This window comes from Palaemon carinicauda, chromosome 41, assembly GCF_036898095.1.
Source record: "Palaemon carinicauda isolate YSFRI2023 chromosome 41, ASM3689809v2, whole genome shotgun sequence".
NCBI lineage: Eukaryota > Metazoa > Arthropoda > Malacostraca > Decapoda > Palaemonidae > Palaemon > Palaemon carinicauda.
Genome location: NC_090765.1, coordinates 41,669,280 through 41,693,230, shown reverse-complemented (window position 1 = coordinate 41,693,230; position 23,951 = coordinate 41,669,280). Strand labels below are relative to the sequence as shown.

The 23,951-nt window shown below is 33.3% G+C and overlaps 1 pseudogene; it reads left to right on the top strand.

Moving 5' to 3' along the window:
• The window catches only part of LOC137632544 (glucose dehydrogenase [FAD, quinone]-like), a 220,302-nt pseudogene that overhangs the window by 153,053 nt on the left and 43,298 nt on the right, over positions 1 to 23,951 (top strand).

Below are 23,951 nucleotides of genomic sequence, written 5' to 3'. Positions count from 1 at the left end.
CATGGTAACAGGTCCGCGTCCAAAAACACAAATTTGCTCTTAGAGCCATTCGGTTTGCATACATAATAACAGACCTCAAATTTTTTTCGGATATTATTCAACTCCTGACCTGTAGAATTTCCTTTCCCCAATGGCTAGTGTAGATAAGGTTTCTATATTTTGACAAGTTTCTTTTTTTTATTGTTTGTATTATAGAGTAAACGACTCATCACAAACGTGCCATTATGAAATGATGGTTATTACTGTACCTGTATTCAGATTTTCTTTTATCGTTTTTATCTCGTATTAACTTGTTTCTGTTGCGTTGAAATCTATTGATTGCTCTTCCTCGAATATCTGTGGCTTTTAATTGATTGATTGATTATCAGTTATCTGGCATACTGATGTCTAAGGTCATTGACGCCGATGTGGCTTATTAAAATGTTTTGATGTGTCCAGAATTGAGGGTACGAAATCTGAAAAAAACGTAAATATATAACAGCATGAGCTTTAAAATTTAAAGATTCCCACTCTCTCTCTCTCTCTCTCTCTCTCTCTCTCTCTCTCTCTCTCTCTCTCTCTCTCTCTCTCTCGTTTGTGTGTGTGAGAGAGAGGAAGTGAGGGAGGACTCAACCACATGCTCCAGTGCCTTTGGATGTGCATAACTTTTTTTTACATCCAAGTTATATAACCCAGAGAATATATTTTTTTTTATAAAAAGCGTGCTCGCTACAATGTCAAAAATAATTTTCAAATATAACAATATTGTACTCCTGAATCTGTATCGATAACATGACTATGCTTTTCATTATTTGTATTTTTATCACGTATTAATATGTATTCTGTTCTCAAGATAATTCCTTCATTTTGACTATGACATCGTCAACATTTACTTGCCTCAGTAAGGGAATTTTAGTAGTTCATACCAGTGACGTACAGTAGACTCAGTAGAGTAATGGTCGCGTTTTAAAATTGGTTGAAAATAAAATTTACGTAACTAGAATTTTGTAGTGACATAAAGATAACATAATTTTCAATCCCTTTTGTGTATAAAGATATTGATGGTAAAATTTTATCATCTTAATTAGTTCAATTGTGCTTCAATGATGTAATAGGGAGTAGGTTGCCCAAGGCACCAACCACCCGTTGAAATATTACCGCTAGAGAATTATTGAGTTCTTTAACTAACCAGACAGTACTACGTTTGATTCCTTTCTTTGGTTACGGCTCATTTCATTTTTGCCGACACATACACTGAATAGTCTGGGCTATTCTTTATACAATTTCCTCTTTCCTCGTAGACTTGACTATACTGAAATTACCAAGCAATTCTTCTCCTCTTAAGAGGTTAACTAGTGCACTGTAATTGTTCAGTGGCTACTTTCCTGTTGGTAGGGGTAGAAGAGACTCTTTAGCCATGGTAAGCAGCTCTTCTAGGAGACGGACACTCTAAAATCAAACCATTGTTCTCTAGTCTTAGGTAGTGCCATAGCATCTGTACCATGGTCTTCCATCGTCTTGGGTTAGAGATCTCTTGCTTGAGGGTATACTCAGGTACACTATTCTATATTGTTTCTCTTCCTCTTGTTATTTTGAAGTTTTTAACCTCTTGTTATTTTCAAGTTCTTTTAAAGTATATATAAGAAAGATTTATTTTAGTGTTATTATTCTTCTTAAACTTCTCTAGTAATTTTTCCTCATTTCCTTTAATCACTTAGCTATTTTCCCTGTTGGAGCCCTTGGGTTTATAGCATCGTGCTTTTTCAACTAGGGTTTTAGCTTAGTAAGTAAATAATAATAATGATAATAATGATGATAATAATAATAATAATAATAGAAGCGCTACTCTTAGCACTCACAGTATGTCGTGTTATGCTTTTTCGTTTCAATTAGCGTAGCTAGTTCGTAACTTCGTTCCAGTATGTAGCGATAAGCTAGGAATTTGGTTTACTTCTGCGTGCTCCTTGTGAAGATAACCGCATTCCTTTGTACATATTATAGCTCTGTTGACTTGAGTATGTTCTAATTGGAAATGCCATTTACCTACGTTTGTTGTTACGTTCCCATCATTCTTTTTGGACAAATTTATTAACCGAAAAACATCCAAATAACGATATCGAAAGCTGCCCCATACTTTCAAATTCACTGTGAATACTAAACCTTGATATTTATAGTTTATAAGTACATGTATTTCTGTGCTTATTTGCACATATTCACATTTTCTTTGCACAAATTCACATTTCCTTTATTACCTTTGATTTATTACAATTACCAGAATAACCAACACCATCTCCATACCTCCATTTATACACCAGTATTGCATTAGCGTAGATTTCCCTTTGTAAAGTGGTATAACCCAAATCTTCCCAATTTTCTTCGGGTATATTTTTCTCAAGGCAGCTAACAAGGTCAGTCGCTAATGAGAGCATCATGAGACAACGCCCCAAACACAGATATTTATCAGGTCATCCCCATCTTTCTTGGCCAGTCCCAATTCCTCGTCCAAATGCCTCTTCATCTCTGATCCCACCCCTCCCTAAGTGGCTTCCTCTTTCTCAAGAGTAACTGTAAATTGGATTCTTTATCTATGGAATTTCTTCCGGGTTTACGCTAGTAGTCGGGAGTTTTCAGTAGGTACAGTCAAATTCAGTTTTCAGTAGATAGTGTCAATTTCAGTTTTCAATAGGTACAGTCAATTTCAAATCTCAAAAGGTACAGTCAAATTCAGTTTTCAATAGGTACAGTCAAATTCAGTTCAATAGTCTGATGACACTTATTGGCCATTCATTTCTGATGTTCATGGGCGTATGAGAATTACGGCGAACTCTTGAACTTTGTTACATTAAAAGGGATAACAATATAAATATATTAAAATATTTTCTGTGATAAGGTTCAAAGTCGCCCTCAGCTTTTCATGTTGTTGTTATGATGCTTCTGTTTTAACGGTATCTGTCTTTGGAAAAGGCTTTTCTGAGAAATACTTATATTTGCAAATTTGATCAAATATATTTCGAAATAGTAATGAAAATGTCGAGGAAGAAATAGTCACGAGAAAATATATAAATATGCTATTTATACACCATATGTATGTTGTACATGACTACCCGAAAAGCTTAGCTTCTGGTTATGTAATCTCGTTACTTTCTTATGTCGTAATTCTACCTCATTTTCATTATTATAACATTAGTCTACTGTTTTTCTTCCATTTAAAAACTAATCTCGACAATACATTCATGAAATTTGTTATAGATAAAAAGTACGCAAAACTTGGTCTGGCATGGTAACCATAACTACTATCAAACATTCTATTACCAAACAGGTTTAGAGATATTACCCATCGATTTTCTTCCCTTCCTTTTACCCCTTTTTCACATCAATGTCGGGTCTTCTATGTATGTTTTGTGGAACATGTGGCCCAGTACACACTTTCATCGCTGTTAAACGTAACAAGTAAAAGTACACAGGAAAAAATTCTTTAACAAGATCTTCGCCGTCTAAAGTGGACGAGACAAAAACTGGACAGCCGTAAATAATAACAGCTCAAATGCTGATTCACGTTTTCTTTCTTGTGCGAATGTCCGAAGAATCTGCCGTGAGTTTAAAATCTTGGTGATGATGTTCCTTTTAACATATACAGTAACTTTACCGAAGTCCTTAGAACTTTCATTATCAAAATTAGTTTGGAATGTACCTTGGACATAGACTTCAGTTAAATGCCTCGTGTAGAAGAGATTATTTGGACAAATGGACGATTTAATACAAGTCAACATTATTGCTCAGAGATGAATTACCGAAATTTCTTCGAAAAGTCGCCGTTTAGGTGTGTGCTAAGGTACCGAGTGAAAGACAATCCCTGGTTCAATGATGATTATAGATGTGTTTATTTGGTGAAGCAGGAGGCCTATCATTTTTGGGAGGGTAACAGATGAGATTTGACTAGGAATGATTATATTCAACTTAAAAAATTCAGTTTAGTTTTATAAAACTAAACTGAATTTCAACTTGAGTCTCAAGATAGAGATGACTGGTGAAATGTAGCTGAGCCCTTTGCGTCAATAGGCTCGCTTGCTTGATTGATTGATTGCCTAGCCTTGTGCTAGGCAGTGGCTCTTGCGTTAGCAGCCCGTAAGCCAGTAGGCGTAGGAGGTGATGATGATGATGAATTTCAACTTTTAGTAAAAAAAAGAAATAGCTAGAAAATGCTTTTGTTGCATATTAAAATCTTTATTTCTCCTTATCCAACGTGATTTTTTTTCAACATTTTCAATTGCTAAAGAATAAGTGCATAATCCCAGATTTATCTTCGTGTAGAATTCTTGTAGAATAAATCCTTCAAGATGAATAGATCTGTTGCAGCCATTGTGGAATTTCAACTTATTTACTTAATAATCAATCAATCTTACTTAGATTTTTTTTTCTGGGTGGATAAGATAGACATAACACGTCACTTTCTTTATTATAATCTTCTCTCTCTCTCTCTCTCTCTCTCTCTCTCTCTCTCTCTCTCTCTCTCTCTCTCTCTCTCTCTCTCTCTCTGCATATAAATTATATATATATATATATATATATATATATATATATATATATATATATATATATAAATAATATATATATATATATATATATATATATATATATTCCGTATAAAGGTGTCTCCCAATTCAAAACATACTGTATCATAAGGGGGCGGGGGGTTATAGCAAATGCCAAACATTGCTACCGCACACACTGTGGCATGCGCGCAGTCTGACGATGGATTGTTCCCCTTCTTCAATCTCGCCATATGGCCACCTTCATAGTATGTGACCAGGTACCTCTTGGAAGAAAAGGCAGATAGAGAGGAAAAAATATATCAGAAATACACCGATTTTTATGTGAACAAATAGAGTAAGAATGAAAGAGAGAGACGAAGTATGGGTTGAGAGCGGGATGGTGATCTGTCGAGACATTGTATCAGTTAGAGAATTCGTTTCAAACCAAGTGCCCTTCACTCTCTGTCATTTCTCGCTTTATTGAGTATAGACGTGTAACTTTGTGACATCATGGCTGAATATGATTTCCTCTTTTCTGGGAAACTGAGGCAAAGGGCAAAATAGGAAATAAACCTAATTGAAAATGGCCGAACAGGAAATCCTCCGGATGGAGCTAAATGAAAAGGGAAACAACCACTTGTGAGAGTTATGTCTGGAAAAGATTTTAGTATGATGGTAACATCTTTGCTAGTATTTAAAAGAAATTTAGAGCAAATATTCACGTTCGTTGCTTCATTATCATAAAATTCAGTAGATAAAGAAAATCTAGCGAGCGGTCATTCTCTGGCAGTAGGAGATATTTTTCAAGTACTGCAAGTATGAACTCTTATATTTGGCAATGGTTATAAAAAGAATGAACATTAATTCACAAGGATATAATTGTTACTTATGGAACTACTGACTTCAAAAATCCTCGAAGACCGAAATGCTGGAGTGTTAAAGTCTTAAAGAAAAATCTGAAACTCCTCACTGCATCTTCACATCAAATGTCTAGGTTATGTAGGATATTGTCTTTTATCAAAATAGTGCGAAACTTGAATTCAGAGGAGTGAAAGAAGTACAAGTCCGCTAAAGCCTGTTTTGCTTGAAATGCCTCAAGAGGCAGCCCTGCTCTGTCCTTGTGGGTGATTAAGTTTCCCTTCATTATCATGTAAAGTAGGGAAAGTAGATACACGAAATTCAGAGACGAGTCTAGGATACTTCTTGTTTGTTTACGAGATGTAATGTCTATAATAAAGCCTGTAAATTCTTATGATTAGCGGTGGTTTTCCTAACAAATTTCGGTAATTCATCTCAGAGTAATAGTGTTGACTTAAATTAAATCGTCCATTTGTCAATATAATCTTGTCTACTGAACTGAAGTTTATGTTTGAATTTTTATAATTTTTAGCATGGAACAACCTAGACTTTTTACGAAGTCTTGTTTATGTTCAAGATGTTATATATTAAGATTTAGTTATAGGTATGTAATCTCGTTCTCTTCCTCCGTTGGTGGCCCGAGTTTAATGTAATTCATCTAAGTAGTCCGTTATGAGCCCAGGGTTTAATGTATTCACTTTGTTTCTCAGAAAGTTGACTGCTTGTTTTTATATGGGCTTTTGTAGACAATATTTGTATCATTTTGGTGTTATTTGTTTACCATTGGAAATACTTTTTCTTATTAAATTAGAAAAAAATAATTCTTCATTATATACACCCTACCTTAGATTATCATTGATATCATTAAGTAAATTATTTAAAACCCCACATACCTACTCTTATTACATATACAAGTAAGTAAAGTTAAATAGGTAAATACGTAAGGATATGTATTCCAAATACAGTTACGTTGTATTTTCAGTACAAGGAACGATTAAGCCCAAATACGCGATAGAACATCTTGTAAAATTATTGAGAATTTCATGCCAGTACCTATATATGAAACAAAGAACGTTCATGAGTAAAACATATGCATAAATGTATTTCTTAACATAACCAGCAAACCTCCAGTGTTTTAAATTATTTTTACATTTAAAGGTACTCACAAGTGTAAATTGTTATAAGTTAAATTTTACTCACTTTCTTGAATGAGCAACTTATGGGACCAGTAGGAATGATCTAAATACAAATTAGTGTATTAAGATTTTTCATATACAGAATTACATAATGTGTATTCTCTTTTTTTTTTTTTTTTGCGGTGAACCAATAATGATGTTTAGATTGTTTGGTTCGCGATATTCGAGTTTATAAACTTGTTTGTTAACATCATTATTTTGGAAATGATCATTGTAGTGAATTTTTATATTTTTATATTCTACATCAAATTTTATGTAAGACATCAATATCTTATTTCAACTTTATTTCAAAGTTGAAGATCTGTAAATAGGTTTTAAACGGAATGCCATTCCTAGGGCCAGGGGAATAGAGGTATATTAGAACTTAGTACTCTGCTTCTCATAAGTCCTGCTATGAATGTGAATGTTAGGAGATTCAGATGATGAAAGTCTGTGGCAGGCATAGCAACTTCTATTTGTGTTCAATCTACCGGAATCCAGACATGCACGATTCTATCTTCGATTGTCTTCTTACCATTATGGCTAGGATACAAGATGATAGAAAGGCCTCTTTTGTTTTTTGTTGGTGATTTCAATGCTCACCATAAGGATTGGTTAAATTCTGTTTCTCCTACTGATCGCCATGGCTTAAGAGCTTCAGACTTTGCCTCTGAATCAGGATGTGAGCAAATCATAAGTGAGGCCACTCACAGGTCTGGTAACTGCTTGGACCTGGTATACTCCGATTTCCCAGGCGTATAACAAGTAAGGTTATTTTTCCAGTTGGTACACCTGAGCTTGCCTTGATTTAAGATTTCTAGAAAATCCCAAGCAGAGTGGAATGGCATTTTGAGTGATCTTTTGGGTTTGAATGGGTCACAATTATATAATAGTATTGATTCTGTTGTTCCTTTGAATGAGAATCTATTCAACATAATTAATAGTGCTGTTCGCACTCCCCGAGAGAGATTAGTTCACCAAACGTTAAACGGGGCTCCACAAGGCACTAGAAGAGTTGGAAGACCCAGACTTACATGGTTGAGGACTATGAAGTGCGAAGCAGGAAATGATGAATTGAGAAGTATTGAATTAAAAGCTCAAGATAGAGACGACTGACGAAATCTAATCGAGGCCCTTTGCGTCAGTAGGCGTAGGAGGAGGTGATGATGATGATGATGATCTGTTCTCGTGTGCTAAGGTACTGAGTGAAAGACAAACCCTGATTCAATGATGATTTTAGACGTGTTTATTTGAACCAGGAGGCCTATCATCTTTGAGAGAGTAACAAATCAGATTTGTCCTGAAATAACTATATTTAACTTAGAGCTTTTGCTCAGACAGTTTATGCTTCAACTGAAAAGGAATACAATTTAACCATAATAGAAACTCTTTCTGGTACAACCCAGGAACAAAAGTGATGGGCTACCCTTAAACCTGTAATTTTTGGTGTAGATGCATCAGTTCCTCCTTTACTTGAACCAGATGGCTCTGTCACTCACTGTCCAAAGGAAAGGGCAACCTTTTTTGCTGATGCGTGTGAGGCTAAACTAACTAGCTTATCTTTTCGATCTCGTGAAATTAAATCTCTCTTGATTGACCTTGATGCTTAAGGAGGTGTGGAGCCAAATGATATTTTTCCTCTGTTTTTTTTTTTATAAAGACTGCAGATTTCTTAGCTTCTAAAGTTATCTGTTATTATGTTAAGTTAGCAAGAAGAGGTTCTTTTAGCACTTACTCAATTATGTAAATGCATTAGTGGTAGCTCAAGTCCTGTTGATTACTGCCCAATTTCCATAACTCCTATATTATATGTCAAAAGTTTTTAAACGTCTTGGCAAAACGCCTGAATAGGATTGCTAAAGGTAATCATCTGTTCCCAAGTTTGAAATTTGGCTTTCGTAAAGGCCTTGGAGCATGTGATGTCCTTCTTACAATTTCCAGTGTTGTACAGAAATCCCTTGATTGTGGTCATGAAGTTCGTGTGATTGACTTCGATTTTAGTACTGCCTTTAATGTCCTTGGTTTTCAAACACAAACAGTTGGGAGTGGGCGGGTCTTTTCTTAACATCATTATTGAATTTTTAAGTAATAGATTTCAAAGAGTTGTTGATGGGCACCATATTGAGTATAGGAATATGATATCTGGTGTTCCTCAAGGTAGTATTTTCGATCCATTACTGTTCATGCTATATACACATGACATGTGGTTGGTGGTTGTGACTACACTGTTAAAATTTGCCCCAAAATGGTAAAGATCGTGGAAGAAATGTTGCCAGGCATTTACCATTTTGAAAACGGATATATTGACGTTAAGCGGGGATATTACAGACATCAGCCCGTCAAAGATAATAACAATGTAGGCTAAGAATTACGGTCGCCTGTATTTTACTGAAATACGTTTGAGAACAGTATATTTTATGGAGAATTTCATATTAAAATTGCTGTTTTTTTTTTAACAGTGTAGAAATCAAGTTCTTTGCATATGCATATGATGCAACTCTCTTTGCATCAATTCCATTTCCTGAATGTAGATCTAGGGTTGATGAATCCCTTAATAGAGATCTAGCTAAAATGTGTGTATGGTGCAAATTATGGGACTTGCAATTGAATCCCAACAAAACTCAAAGTATGATTGTAAGTTTGTCGAGAACAATGGCTTCTCAGCATACGTATCTCAGCATATGACTCTTAAATTTTTAGATGTGATTCTCGACAGCGAATGTATTTTTGAGAAACACGTTAGGTCTGTCTCTTCTTGAATTGCAAAACAAATGGCTTATTGAGAAAGTCTTGTAAGATTTTCGGTAACCAATCTATTCTGAAGAAGTGTTTTAAATCTTTCATTCTACCTTGTTTCGAGTATTGTTCTCCTGTCAGGACGGACAGGTCTTAATCTGTTGGACAGGAACTTACGATCTATTGAATTTCTTATTCCTGTTGTAAATATTAAACTCTGGCACCATCGTTCAATTACTGTTGTACGTTATGCATGTCGCATAAGATTTTTCATAATTCTGACCATCCTTTACAATCAGATCTTTCCGGACAGTATAATCCTGTTCGTAATACTATGTATGCAGTCAATTTTAATAATCTTACCTTTTCCATCATGAGGCTCAATACTAGACAGTATTCTAGAAGTTTAATTCCACCTGTGACCAAGCTGTGGAATGATCTTTCTAATCGGGTAGTTGAATTGGTTGGTGAACTTCAAAAGTTAAAACTTGCAGCAAATGTTTTATGTCGAACATGGTAACATAATTATTTTTATAGTTTATATATGAAAGATGTTTTAATGTTGTTACTGTTCTTGAAATACTTTGATTGTTCATTACTCCTCATATAGTTTGTTTATTTCCGTATTTCCTTTCCTCACTGGGCTATTTTTCCCTGTTAAAGCCCTTAGGCTTATAGCACCCTGCATTTTCAACTTGGGTTGTAGCTTAGCTAATAATAATAATAATAATAATAATAATAATAATAATAATAATAATACTTGCCTTATGCTAAGTTCTAGTTGTCAGATACCTCTATTAAGTTTTTTCCATTAACATTAGTTTACATATATATATATATATATATATATATATATATATATATATATAATATATATATATATATATATATATATATATATATATATATTCATATGCATATAAACTCTTGTGTATCTGACATTCTATCACGATAGGGTAATGCTTTTCTCAGTTTTCTTTTGTATGATGTCTAACTTTCTTAAACAGTTATTTTCGTATGACATCGTTTTTCTGTAATCGTTTATAAGTTTCATAGACAGTAAAGTAACCTCACAAATGGTTGTAATTTACAGAAGAATAAAGTTCTCCCAAAAGGCGAAATGTGCTAAGTCGGAACAAGTTTACAAAGTAAACAATTTCATTTACAGATCAGATCCTATCAAATCCATTTAGGAATTGCCAAGAATAAGATGAAGACGTGTGTGTTTGACACGGACTTACTAGAAAGCTAGTGATTGTCTCTCGTAAAATAGTTGTTTATCGTACGGTTATATAAATAATTAGTTTTATATATTGTTTATGGCCTATGTCAAAAGAAATGGGTAATGAAAGACCCATGTTCAGTCAACGTCAGTAGAGAGAGAGAGAGAGAGAGAGAGAGAGAGAGAGAGAGAGATATATTAAGGTATAAGAAGCAGAGAGAGATATTAAGGTATAAGAAGCAGAGAGAGAGAGAGAGAGAGAGAGAGAGAGAGAGTGAGATTAAGGTATAAGAAGCAGTGTTACTTAGCAGATACGATAAAGGTAAAGGAATTTTAGTCTTAATTAAATCTGCCAAATATTTTGGATTATGATTTTCCTTTATTTCTTATACACCGTAGTTGATCTGAAATTTCCTTCTCAACAGGCCTACCGCCTTTTTTACTTCTTTCATATTGTTATTGTTATAGCGGTAAGAATTTTTTTTATTCTACATTCTTCATACTTGCGCAGTGGTAAATAGCATTCCTAAAGGCAATAAAGTACCACCCTGCATGCTCACGTAGCCTTTATATTTTCTTTTTAATATTATTGATTTCCATCGCATCGAGACATTTAGGTCATTTGAAGTTCTGGAAGTAGGAAAAAACTCATGATAAATTCGACGTTGATTGCTAGGAAATAAGACTATCTTTGATATTGTCTTGCCTTTGGCTTACATAAGGATTGAAGTGTAAACTACAACCATTCTCTTGATACATATGACGGACATTAAGGAAAAGTATGTGGACTGGCTCTTTATGAAATGTAATAGGGTCTGTTTATAGATAGATAGATATATATATGTGTGTGTGTGTGTGTTTGTGTATGTGTGTGTATTTATATATATTTAATATATATATACAATATATATAAGTATATATATAAGTATATATATATATATATATATATAGCTTTATGTGTATGTGGATATAAAGCAATACATGCATTAGAAGTTGATTATGTTTGTGTATGTGTGAGAGAGAGAGAGAGAGAGAGAGAGAGAGAGAGAAAGAGAGAGAGAGAGAGAGAGAGAGAGAGAGAGAGAGATTAGAAATATAAAGCGTGCTTCAGTAATTGCGTTATGGAGGTAAAAACTGTAAGAAGTATTCAACATATGTTGAGAAAGGTATAAATCTTTAGAGAGTTTCGCATTCAGAAAGTCGTACTGATAATGTGGCCAAGTTATATCTAGAATATATAGTACATAGACTTAACTGTATCATTACCATTTGATCTGGAACGGTCAAAGAAGAAAGGCATAACTCACTTTTTTTCTCAAATCGGTTTTTTTTTTCATCATTTCTTGGCAGGGTGAGTTTTTGTGCATTGCTTTTACTTTTTAGGTTATGCAATGCTCTCTTTTTGTCGATGTATTTTTTTTCTTGGGAGTGCTGTCCATCATTTTTTTTTTTTTTTTTTTTTTTTTGTCGTTTCGACATATTTTTTATATCTGTATTTATTAGATATTGGCCTTTCATTTCTACGTCTTGCAAGAGATTTTCTAATTGTCATTGGTCACATATATTGTCTAAGGTGAAAGGTATTTCTTTTTCATTTTTGGGGCAAAAGGCTTTCCTATGTGGCTACATCTTCCTTTTGTTAAAATATTATAATGAATACCATGTGAAATTTGATAAATTGAAGATGGCATATAGCAAGAGAGAGAGAGAGAGAGAGAGAGAGAGAGAGAGAGAGAACATTTCGCGAAAATGTGGTGTACAAATTTTGTGCCAAATGGAAATGCTTTAGTATAGAAATAATCTATTTTAATTTCATTGATAATGCAAGTGATGTATATGTACAGGTACTTTTGTTTTTGTTATGATGAAATGTTCGCAAGCAGTCCATATGATAATGGGAAATGCAATAAGTGCTGGTTACTGACTGTATCATTAGTATGGTGAATACGAACTTTATATATATATATATATATATATATGTATGTATGTATGTATGTATATATGTAATAGATTTGTGAACGTACGCTCATATATATATATATATATATATGTATATATATACATACATACATATACATGTATATATATGTGTGTGCATGTGTGTATAGAGAGAGAGAGAGAGAGAGAGAGAGAGAGAGAGAGATAGTCTCGCATATGATATATAGTCTCGCATATGACGTAAAACCTATTTATAGTGTTCAATGATTGAAATTTGATAAGTAAACTATTGGAAAAATCATATATATCGAGCTTCTGTTAGTTAATGGAAAGGGCAACCGGTTTTGATCTTCAATATTAAAGTATTTTTTAAAGAGCCTCAATCCCTTTGATGGTATTGCTGTCAGTGAGCCCAAAGTGGTATAATGTTGGCATTACTTAAAGGTCTTTTTAGCATCATTTAGGTCCTAAGCTGCACTGCACTCACTTTTTAGCCTTCAATTATACTTCTGTTCTCTCTTCTTTTCCATCGTGTTGTCCAACCTCTTTAACTTTTGTCCTATTGCCCCAGTTGCACCTTGGTGCTGCATGGCCTCTAAGGCCTCATAAATCCAATCCATAAAGCTCAAATTGCAATGAGATTTTTATTTGTAGAACGTCTTATTGCCGTAGAAAATCTAAAAAGAAACAATGTTAAACCGATTACAAGTTAATGCAAATTTGCGAAGTAGAAATCAGTGGAAGTATTAATTGTAAGTTTATAAATGTCAAAGTTTTTATACAATAAGTGTAAACTTTGATTATGTTAAGAATCATTTTTAGGTGGACAGGAAATATTTTTAGTGCTTATGACCCTAATGGTTTTATCATGTTTTGTTTATTAAAATGTTGACATTGCATACACCAGAAAGGTAATCGAAGATTGCAAAGCTCTGTTATAGCAACTGTGATTTACCTTCTAGGTTTTTTTTACCTCTTTTAACTTGGTGAAATTATATTTAGCTCGAGTACTATAATAAGGTACAGTTATAAAAAAAATAATGATAATGGTATTATTAATAACCATTTATTATCATTGTTATCTGTATTTATTGTTATTGGTTTTAGTTTTATTGTCTGTCTGTACACTATTCACACGTTCATTGTTCTATATTAAACTTCTGGTAGACATATGTGAAGAATGAAAGTACACTACTTTGAAACTTTTCAAATCCTCATCATTAATTTCCAGGCAACTCTATTATCCGACAGACAATACCCACTTACTTATATAATCCCTGTTTATTCTTGTTTCATAATTTCGGTTAATTTTGTATTGAATACGTAGAAGAAACATTCCGTTGCCTAAATGTATTTCCAATTTTTCGATAACCTATGGTGACGTGAATGCAGATTGGAAATAAAATCAGTTAAGTAATTTGTAAATTCAGTATGCACATAATATCCTGTACGTCAGGTCGGTTCTAGGTATCTTATAAGACTAGCCCAGGGTCAGTAGGAAAATAGAACCTATATAGAAAATATGCTTATGAAATATTCGTCAATTGAGGAAAGACATTTTAGAAATTCAATGAACGTTTACACACGAAAACCAAAGACTGACAAATACTGACAATAAGATTTTCAGTCTATGTTAGACAGACAAACACACGTACAGAAAACTAGTGAAAAAAGGGGAAATTTCGAATGATTTTTTAACGTAAATTTTCAAACTTTCTCATAACATATTGGTTCTAACGATATTTTATAGACTCATACAGCTTACAAATTTGTTAATAGGATATCCCTATCCAGGTATCATTTAAGGTATTACGACTCATCTTGCTCACCAAAATGTTTTTGACTTGACACGTGGCAGTTGTCTAATAGGACAAAAATTGGCGTATTTTCTTCATTTTAGGGAAAGTCCAGTCCTTTAGTTTAGTATAAGAATCAATAGAAAATCGTATTTTAACTCTTCAAATTTCAATATTAATCTGTGGGATGATAATGAAGCTGCGAATCACCGCTCATCATCTAGTTTTCAATAATTTTTTAGTCGATCTTGAAAGAATTAAGGCATCCAGTATAGTCATCACTTAGGTAAGAAACGTAAAGGCCGGTCAGTACTTGGATGGGTGAGCAATATCTGTCTGGCTTCATCTTTTTGAATGGGGAAGAAGGAGCGGTAGAGAATATAATGCACCATCTGATGAATATCAAGATGAAAATCCTTTAAATGTGTTTATAAAATGCGGATAGAAAAAAAGGATATTTAAAGGTGAACATAAGAAATGCAATTATGTATATCATGTTAGCTTTCCGTGGTAAATGGATATTAAAGACTTTAGATTTGTAATGAGAGAGAGAGAGAGAGAGAGAGAGAGAGAGAGAGAGAGAGAAAGAGTCGAATCTACGTATTAAAGGACATTGCCCTTTTACGGATATATTTTTCATGTGGCATTATTTTTTAAGTATCTTCAAAAATATCTTTAAAGGATGATATTGCTATATATCATTGTTATACGATTCAATTTCTCAAGCATAATTTTCGTTAAAACCGAATTGTAAAGAGAGAGAGAGAGAGAGAGAGAGAGAGAGAGAGAGAGAGAGAGGTGAGGTTGGTAATTGCATTCTGTTCTTTATAATTGTATGAATTCTCTTTGAACCTTTTCGTGAACGCATTTTACAATCTTGTAAAACTAATTCTGAGCTTTACTAAAAAAAATCTTATAATTATACACATATTTAATGATATTTTATGTTGTACGTTATTCAATATTGTGTATAATTTCTACTCATTGGGAGTAATTTCATCATTACTTGTTTTGTAACATTACCGGGAGAATGAATAATCGCCAGACTTATGATAATTGCAGACCATTTCTTAATAGAGAATTAAAGCAATATTGCATCAACATTTCTTGCAATTTTCAAATCCTAACAATTAACATTTATTTAAGGTAAACCCCATGACGAGGAAGGGGCGTTAATGTCTGAAATAGTTAAGATACACAGAGAGAGAGAGAGAGAGAGAGAGAGAGAGAGAGAGAGGTTGATTAAGGACCTCAACTAGAGCATAAACAAATTCTATTGAATTTTTTGTTTTATTAGATTCTGTAGCCGCCCTAAAGTTTACGGATCGCACAAAGTCATTGGTATGTTTGCATGTCAGATTAGTTCACGGTTGATTACCTTTAGTAAAAGTGGGCAAGATAAAGGAACGTCATTAGCACCCCTATGTACTCTGAAACAATATTTGACATTTATCTCTCTCTCTCTCTCTCTCTCTCTCTCTCTCTCTCTCTCTCACTTTGAAACTTATAACTAGCTAAAATGGGAAAAGGGCTTACATAGAGAGTAGCTGGATAGTCTACTTTTTCCACATTTGCCGGAAAAACCTGTCTCGTAACTATTCTTTGCTTAAAGAAAAACTAGGTCATAGGCTTAACAGGTAATTGAAATATCGGGCAAAAATGTCGAGGTATAAAGGCATAGCCGAAGTGGTCGCCTGAATAACAAGTAACACTAAGTTTTTTATGTAATAATTGCATGACTGCTATATTGAGGTACAGGTCCCTGAATATCTGAAACCAGATTATTTCAAATGTCACCATAAATCATAGATTACCCCTATGATTAATTATTATTATTATTATTATTATTATTATTATTATTATTATTATTATTATTAGCTAAGCTACAACCCTGGTTGGTAAAACAGGAGGCTATAAGCCCAAGGGCTCAAGCAGAGAAAAATAGTCCTGTTAGAAAAGGAAATAAGGGCAATTGATAAACTACATAAGAAGTAATGAATAATTAACAAGGATATTTTACGATCAGTAACAACGTTAAGATAGATTTGTCATATATAAACTATGAATAGATACTTATGTCAGCCTTTTCAACATAAAAACATTCGCTGCAGGTTTGAACTTCTGAAGTTTCCCAGATTCATCTGCCCCATTAGGAATGATATTCCATATTCTGATCACAGCTGGAATAAAACGCCTATAATACTTATAGTATTAAGCCTTGTGATGGTGAAGTCATGGCTGTTTAAATTAACTGCATAACTAATATTACATACAGGGTGATACAGTCTGGAAAGATCGGAATGCAAAGGATGGTCAGAATTATGAAAAATCGTATGAAACATACACAAAAAAAAAAAAAAAAAAAAAACAGACTGAACGACAGTTCCAGAGATTAATGTCTAGATTAGGGGTAAGAAATTTGATAGACCGCAAGATTGTGTCCAACAAATTAGGATGAGATTCGGCAGCTGAGAATCAGACAGGAGAACAATACTCGGAACAAGGCAAAATAATCAAATTAAAACATCTCATGGATTTCAGACGAATGACGGCAATTTGATCAACAACTGATACGTTAGAGAACTTATTTTGAGAAGTTTAGTTGGTTTACTAAGGCAAACCGTCGCACCAAGTCTTTTAAAATCATGTAGAATTATTTCGCTGAATTTCTTGAAAGCATGACACAGCCGTTGCTTGGCAGTATATTTCCTTAACCGCTTCAGTAAGGATTAAAAGTAGTTTCTGAAGCTTTGTTAATATTTCTGTAAAGGATAAATGAATTTATATAGTATAGATCAACAAGTCACTAGAAGAGTTGGAAGACCCAGGCTTACATGGCTGAGAACTATGAAGCGTGAAGTAGGAGATGATGAATGGAGAAGTATTGAATTAAAAGCTCAAAATCGAGACGACTTGCGAAATCTAACCGATGTCCTTTGCGTCAATAGGCGTAGGAGATGCCCGCGAATATTCCTTATTGCCCAGCATTGTTTTAGCTTTTATGAGTAAAGACAGTTATCTCATGGGATGAAAATATATTGCAAAGCAATTTCGAAGAGATAACAGTTGGCAACTTTTCTATTTTCTTAATGAACAAACTCGTGCTCATGATGATGATGAGTTCTCTCATCAATGTGAACACTTTCCCTGTAGTATTATTTTCCTTTCTCAATGATAATGATGTTGAAGTGAAGGAAAATTTTTCTCTTGCAAGCCTGGTAAAAGAGATACTGGAGAGGAGGAGGGGCCAGAAGAGAAGGGTGGTTTGTAAATTTACGTATATTGAAACGATCAAAATGTGTGCATGAATGAGATCATTCATAATCGGCTATTGTTAGCAGAGGATATAAATTAATGTCAATGAAAATAAATTTTTGAAGGAATAAGAGATCGGAAATTATTTGATGTTCCCATGGTGAATATATATATATATATAGTTTCGTATTTTGTCAGTTGTTGAACATTTTCACATTAAGAATATTGAATAAAAATGACAGTAGGGAATGTGATGAGTAACGTAAACAGTTTATAAGATAACTTCAAGTTTGAGTGAGTTCTGCTATTTAATAAATAATTATTTTGTGTAAATACCCATATCATTGCCCGTGTGTTGTTTATAGATTATACACACACACACACACACATATATATATATATATATATATGTGTGTGTGTGTGTGTGTGTGTGTCTGGTGTATATACACACAATTCAACTATCAACATTTAATTACGTACTGATGGTCACATTTTCATTAATTTCCTTGAGGTTTTTGTAATTTTTCTCTTGAAAGTCATGTATTTTTCCTTATACTGTAAACGGATTCTTTACTCAAAACATTTGTAGTATCAATATCCTTAGCAATAATTTTGTATTACTGAAATAACAATGATAAATTAACAACTTAGTACAAGATAATGAACACGTGACAAGGCTAGCTACTGAATAAAGGTTAACTCTGACGTGACAAATATCAAACTTATCAATCTTAACCCTCATCCCAAACCTGCCACCTGTACATGATTGTACTGTTGGTGTTTGACTAGCTGCTGACGACCATGTGGATATATGAAGCATTTTGACTAGGGTCAAATCCATACACGCATTATTTAAGGTAACTAGGATTTTCTTCAACTATAGCAAAGTTAGGATATTTAGATGTCAAGAGTATTCATATAAAGAGCTCCTTTCTGAATAATTATTGACCGATTTTGCAACTTTCGCTAAATTCATTTATGCCATGAGGACCCTATCCTTGCCTTTTAAAATGTAGATATGACTGGGCACTACCTGGTCCTATTGTACTCATATGGCTTTGCCATCCTACAGCATGTGGGACTAATAGTCAGGATTTGTGTTTGCAAGATCTTAGACTCGCTTTCTAGGGGCAGGTGAGTTACTATATACTGATCTCTTTCTATTTGCCATAGGAATACAAAACTAATTTATCGTGTCGAAAGTCTACAGGATAAATGCTCACAAAAACCAGAGCTCAGAAAAGACGTCTAAATAGTTCCTAATTTTTAATTTCATTTAGCTTTTTCTACACGATTTTTTCCATCTTTATATTCCAGCTAGAACATCGAACTTTCTTTTTGTGTCCTGCATTGCCTCTTTTTCTTTATAATTTATTTGAATGGAAAATCTGTGTTTTTGTATACGTAGCTAGACCAACATCATAAAAATACACCGGATAGTGGCAACATGATAATGTCTTACCGTTGGGTTGTGCTATGGCTTTCGTATTATGACCTTCCACAGGCTTTGCATCGGGCGTCATTGCCCGAGGTTATAATCAAGTAATCTTTTGCAGTTTCCCTATATAAAGTATTTTTTCCTGCAATCAGTCCATAAAATTTTCTTGTCAGATTATTTGGAAAATGTCTTGCTCATTATTTGAGCTATCTTGTTTTCTAGAGAGCTACTTTCACCTTGAAAGTTGCACTGTACCGAATTGTTTTTGACACATTGACTTCTTGTTTTTAAAGTACATTTTTATGGTCTTATATCTTGTTCTTTTATTAAAAGTTTGTTTGTTGGCGTAGTCATTGATGTTGGTATATTAACATGACTAATTTTCTTTGCTGATAACTTTTTTAATAGTTTTGTTTTACAATGCTTTGTTTTAATTTCTCAAGCTATTTTGCGATGTTGAATAGAGCCTCGACTCTGCAATTAATTTTTGTGAGGTATTTTTATCAAACATCTGAGGCCATGCAATGTTACAAACATTCTCTACCCTCTGCATTCTGTTTCTCATAAAATGACGTGATTTTTTCTATCCGTAACTCTTTTTGGGAATGTATTTAGATGTGAGTTCTCATTCCAGGTTTTGGCTGAAGATTTTGGTAAATCCAGTCGATGTTGACAGTTCAGCAGCCCTTTCGTATAGAATGTAGTGTGTCAGAGTAAATATATCGTTAAAGTTACCTTAAAGTAAACTCTGTAGAGACATATATATAGGCCTATTTCTAGTCACGGACTTAACACAGTTCTCTCCCCGAAGAACAAAATGTGTGTTCTCCGTCTGTTTCAGTGCTGGTCACTAAAAAACAAGGCACTGTGCTGTAGGCTTTATGTATGTTTACTGGGACGATTTTAATTTATCACTTGGTACAAGACATTATATTTTACCATTGTCAGAATACATTTTTATCTAAGAAGTACTATAGGAAGTGTTGGTTTCCTTGAAGATTTTCTTTCTGTGCTTGAAGAACATCCGTAAGATAATCTTATGTTTGACTTCATTTCATAAGCTCATCAGGTGAATACATTAGTACCATTAGTGTTTTCAGAGGAAGAAGAATTTAAACGGTAGTGCAGCTTACTCGCTCTTCAGAGCGGGACATCTGCATTCTTCTGAAGCTAAGCATGGCCTTACTTCCCATTACCGGAGGTCTTTATTATGTTTGAATTAAAGATAGAAGAGACTTCATAACATTCATTTTAATCCTGTATAGGAAAGTCTTTAATAGAACTCAAGAATGCTATGCACCATTACCTATAGTCCATTTCTTTTAGCGAGGCATATATGCACCGACTCGCAGCGGTGCCCTTTTAGCTCGGAAAAGTTTCCTGATGGCTGATTGGTTTTACAAGATAATTCTAACCAATCAGCGATCAGGGAACTTTTCCGAGCTAAAAGGGCACCGTTGCGAGTCGGTGCAAATCTGCCTCGCTAAAAGAAATGGACTATAGTGTTTTGAGGTATTTTGCTTTACAGTATGCGTAAATATTTCTAATTATTCTTTATTTTTTTTTATTTACAATTTGATTGCCTTTTCGGCTTCTTCCACGTGAATTAGTGATAGATATTAATTATCTTCATTCTTTTATTATCTTTTTATCTTTAATTTCTTTGTTTATCGGTGCATATTGTACTAACCACACATATTTTTTTTTATTTCTACAGCTAATTATCATGGCTTTGGTGGGACCTCTCACTGTAGATGATAAGAGGTGGTATGCGCCAATCTTGCATGGATTTTTGGCTGCTGGCCAGATGTTGGGATACAAGATTATTGACGCCAATGGCCCCCGAACAAATTGGTAAGACAGTTTGTTAGTTTTCATTGCATTTTATGTGTTTTAGCTTAGTAAATTACTTTTAGTTTTATGTTAAATCCATGTTATTCCTTTTAATTTCAGCCACCTATATTTCTCTGGGATTGTTGTGAAAATAATCAAATATTTTATCATTTTAGAGTATTCACGGATAAGGAAGTAAAAACTTAAGATGGATTTTGATTTTCCTTTAGTGAATCCTATTTTAATGAATAATAATTCTGGAAAAAACACATTCATATTAGTATGGATCACGATAATTTGGTCATTGAAAGAATTTATGCGTGTTATATCACAAATATGAAAAAAAGTATTTTTAGTCTTTGTATAGTGTCGCATATGTATGCAGGGAGGAATCAGGTTGTTATATTTAGTATTATGTACTTATGTTTTTGTTTCTATCTTATGTCATACATAGTTCCCATTTAACTCTAGCTTTCCGAGAAGGAAAAAGAAACTTAACTTTTGTTCTAAATAAAATATTTAATGATTAAACGGTAATACTTTACTGTCCAAGAATCTAGTCTTTTGAACTGACAGATCGATATGATAAAAAAAATCAAATAAACCAAGAGATTTATTCGCCTTTATAAAAAGACTGAATATACATTATTCGCTGGACTAGTCATAAAGCCACGGTCACTTACACACTGAAAATTTAGGTCCTCACAAGAATTAACACGCTTTGTAATTTTGGAAAGTAATGTACGTTAATTGCAGTGTGAGTATAGGGTGCATTGTTTGGAGGAAACAATCAAACCATTATAAAGCGGCATACACTTTCCCCTCCGATGGGGCTTTTGCAAAAACGAGGAAATTTATAGTCCCCAACTTCGAATTCAGGTTTTTGAGAGTTAATACGATTGTTGAAATGGTAACAGTTGTATGAATAGAAGTTGACATGGATAAATTTCTCTCAACTATTTACTATATTTCTTTTTCTTTTCGATTTAGTTAGCAGATTAGATTGAGAGATTATGGCAAATACATCTCTAGGCATTATAACAGGCTTTAAACAGAAAGTGGCCAAATGTTGTAAATGTAGTATAATGTGTACATGGAGTAGTGCATAGTAATAATTTTACATGGCTTTATGTATGAATACGCTAATATATATATATATATATATATGTATATATATATATATATATATATATATACATACATATGTATATATATACACATATATGTGTATGTATATATATATATATATGTATATATATATATGTGTGTGTGTGTGTATATATATGTACATATATATATATACAGTATATATATACACAGTATATATATGGTAAAATAGCCATCTCTTGAATGAGTTGAGTACATCGAAATCATGTTACATAATTTTCTAGCACGTGCTCATTTATGTAAATAAATTAAAGTCTAATGAAAAAAGAAAACAGAAAACATTTATTTCGAAGAACACTACTGAATCCCTCTTATGTTACTGGTAATTACGTACTGTAACAGGACAACTTTGAAAGAAAGTTTTTGCAGTATCTGATAGTTTTCCAACATTCTATAAATTTATCTGAATTATTGATAAAGCATGACCGATATTTGATATAAAGGATAGCCGCAAGTTGAAATGTTGGAAATGGTGCTGATGTAAACTTGGTTACATTTGATAAGCCTATTTATAGCTGTCACTATTTGCTATTAACATTGCCGTTATTGAGCACACATAAAATGTTTTGTTTATATAATTCTTAATTAAGCTTGATGGTTACTTTATAACAGCTTTTAATTGATTGTAAAAAGACATATGTTTTATATCAAGCTCCTGCCCCTTCCCTAAAAAAAACAATATTGTACTTTTTTCCGGTAGGATTTAGTGTCCCGGAAATGACAATTCGTGACGGATGGCGCTGGTCCACGGCCGAGGCCTATTTGAGGCCAGCAGGCCTCAGGGAAAATCTTCATGTTGTCCTCAATGCGCATGTGTACAATGTATGTGATGTTGGTGATTTTTATCTATTTTAGTATCGTATGTGACAATAGTTGAGCTTACATTGTTTTGCGAATTATACTGAAATTTGAGGATTTGAATTTTTTTTTTTTTTTTTTTTTTTTTTTTGGAGAGGTTCAATTTATCAAAGAACATTTTAAATTTCACTGTTATATATTAATACTTCGTTGATTTGTCTAAAATCCTGAGATGCTTGAATCTTTACCAATTCTTGCCAATTGATTTATTATACCCAACATTTTTCAGATAATATTCAACGAACATAAACAAGCCATTGCTGTTCGCTTCGAACACCAAGGGAGGGTAAGTGACAGTTTTAGTGTCCACTGTAGGTGTAACCATTTACAGGTATACTGTATAGCGAAGAATATTGTATAATTCAAACATGTGGTAACTGGAACTAAAGCTTACAGTTACTCATCATAGCTATAGTGTACGATACGAGAAAAAGGACAAATTAATTGATACGCCATTGTATTTGCTTTATATATATATATATATATATATATGTATGTATATATATATATATATATATATAGATAGATAGATAAGATAGAGTATGTACGATTCGTACCAAGCAGGATTTTTTCCAGTGTTAGCCATTTATTCTGTGTATTTATTATTAATTTACTCAGAATTATTAAGTTCTTTCATAGTTTAGATATTTCCTCTTCTTGAGAACGGTAATGTATTCTATTTTGTCCCTATTCTTATTAAAATATAAATTATTCTATTTTGTTACTATCCGTATTATAATCACAAATATATTTTGTTCCTATCCTTATTATAATCTCAAATATTCTATTTTGTTCCTATCCTTGCTTTAATCATAAGTATTCTATTTTTTTTCCTATCCTTATTATAATCACAAATATTTTATTTTTTTCCTATCCTTATTATAGTCATAAATGCAGTCTTTTATGCCATTAATTGTAAAAATGCATACGCATACCCTTTCTTACGGTATTTTCCCTATTCCCAGACCCGAGTTGTTATTGCAAAGCATGAAATCATTCTTTCTGCGGGTGCAGTAGGATCTCCGCATCTTCTCATGTTATCTGGGGTTGGACCAGCCAGACATCTTCAGGAGCATGGAGTAAGTAGTCCAAGAAATTACTCCATATTACTCCGTTGTTTCAGTTCAGTCTAATCATTTATGTTATTTCATGTGCATGCATTTA